The sequence below is a fragment of the Mercenaria mercenaria genome, unplaced genomic scaffold (assembly GCF_021730395.1).
Source record: "Mercenaria mercenaria strain notata unplaced genomic scaffold, MADL_Memer_1 contig_4725, whole genome shotgun sequence".
NCBI lineage: Eukaryota > Metazoa > Mollusca > Bivalvia > Venerida > Veneridae > Mercenaria > Mercenaria mercenaria.
Window position 1 is genome coordinate 25,730 of NW_026462976.1, and position 2,339 is coordinate 28,068.

The following is a 2,339-nucleotide window of genomic DNA, read 5'->3' on the forward strand; positions in this document are numbered from 1 at the left end:
ATGGTACCGCGGAGGATCTGATCTATCTGTCGCCTATATGGTACCGCGGAGGATCTGATCTCTCTGTCACCTATTTGGTACCGCAGAGGATCTATCTATTGAAATAAGCATATTGACACTGACTGTTTTAAATAAGTGACAATTCATAGTGCTAGTTGTAATAAATTTATCACTGTGTGGGTATTTGCCCGATATGAATAATAATAATAATAATAATAACATGATGTCTTTAATTGAAGTAAAGTTGTTGTGTTTTAATTATTGTTGGGAGACCTAGTCTTCCGTTTGGGTATGAGATTCCCCAAAATGTACATGAATGGCCACCATAAACACCTATTACGCAAAGCAGACCAAGCTGTTCGGGAATCGAACCAAGTGTGTTGGATTATGGTAACCGGAGTCTTAAAATAATTAAACATTATACATGGCAGTATCATACACAACACTTCTCCCCTTTTTAATTTGAAGCTTCTGCATCAAATTCATTAGAAGTAAACATTAACCTTAACATTTACTACAGAATTGTGAATGAAATTTTATGAATGAAATATTTTCCCATGATTATTCATATCTGTAAAATTCCTCACGAAAGTGTTTTGTAGAAATGATCTGTAGTAAAATAAGTATGAGATAAAGTCCTGAAGAGTGTTAATTGTCCATATTCCAGTCCTAATTAAACTCTATATAAACACATTAAATACTTAATCTCGGGGAGTAAACCTCTAATCAAAACCATATCTAATTGGTGCTTTTCTATTCCGTAATGGATATCGTCTTTCAGAAACAATGTCTTGTTTACTGTTAATCACCACAGGTGTATTATCAGTAGTTTTCTGCGTACTATCTTGTTTTTCATGCACTGTTTTCTGGTCACATTGTTCCTGATTATTTAGATTTTCTGGGCTGTAAGTCGGATTATTTTGCGGTAATGATTTTGATAAATCCATGTCAATTTCATGCGGCTGATCTATCGATCGCGGTTCAATCATTTCAGTTTTCCGCAATTGATTTGCATGTCTACGCCATATTATTTTGTATCCTACATCTACCCGATACATTAGCGGACCTTCACGAGAAACTATTGTACCGCCAATCCATTTTCCTCTACCGCGGTAATCTGTCATCAGAAAAGGAAGACTTCATTTGCTTACCAGACACATAACGTTTTGTATTAGGTTTGACAAGATCGAGCCTACACCTCAAACTTCTACCTAGAAATAACTCTGCAGGCGATTCATTTGTAGTACTGTGCTGTGTATTGCGATGCCGTAACAGAAAACAACTAAGTTTCTGATTGAAATCCCCTGTTTCAAAATGCATAGCTCGTATACTTTGTTTGAAATGACCGACAAATCTTTCCGCGAGACCTTTATCTTTACGGTGCAGACTTTAAGGTGAAGAAGGTGTAATGAGCAGGATTTTCAAAAACAAGTTGCACCCTTGATAACATACGTAAATAACAGCAAAAGTTGATCTTTATCCGACGTATAATTATTGAAAAGGTCAAATGCACACTTTTTACGCAAATGACGTTGAAATTTCACCTTTAAGCCTAGTCGGAAATAGTTGTGACGTTGCCGTTTTCATGGCGATTAATTTAGTCTCGGGGCATTCATTTTACTTAAAAAGTTTTTTTCCCCCATTTTATATAATATGCCAGTCGAAACCTACACGGTGATGTAATTTTCAAATACATACTCCCGCTATTCGTTGAAGGAATGCTTATTTTATGCAAAATTCATGCCAAAATCTTTCTATGAAATTATTGTTTTCGTGCGGAATGACTAAGTAGTGTACAAAAACTGGTCCATAGAATTTAAAAAAAAACTAATATTATCTTATAAATTTATTTAACTGTAAAATGAGCAAATAAAAATCAGGGGTCACCGACTACGTTTTCGCAGTATTGTCATAAATTTTACCCTACCCCATTTTCTCGTGCATTTTTCAAACATAAAAAATCATAAGAAAATCATTTGATAAATCAATGAAAGACAAATGTTAGCCCACAGCGACACTGACTGCACGCAAGTTTGTTAAGTGATAAGTTTGAGGCTGACTTTTTCCGGTTAATTAAGTTGAAGCCATAAATCTTAGCATGTGTTGTTCCAAAATCTGACCTCTACGGAAATGACGTTTCTTGTATAAATTGGGAGCATGCATTTACTGGTCCATAGAATTTTTTAAAAATTTACACAATTATTTTAAAGGCATTTCTCAGAAAAATAACGAAAAAAAAGTCCTTGACTACCGACTTCGTTTTCGAGCTACGAAGTCACAAAAAATGATAAAGTCTCAAATGGCGCCATGGGCGGAGTTTGACGTTGCGCATTTTCCCG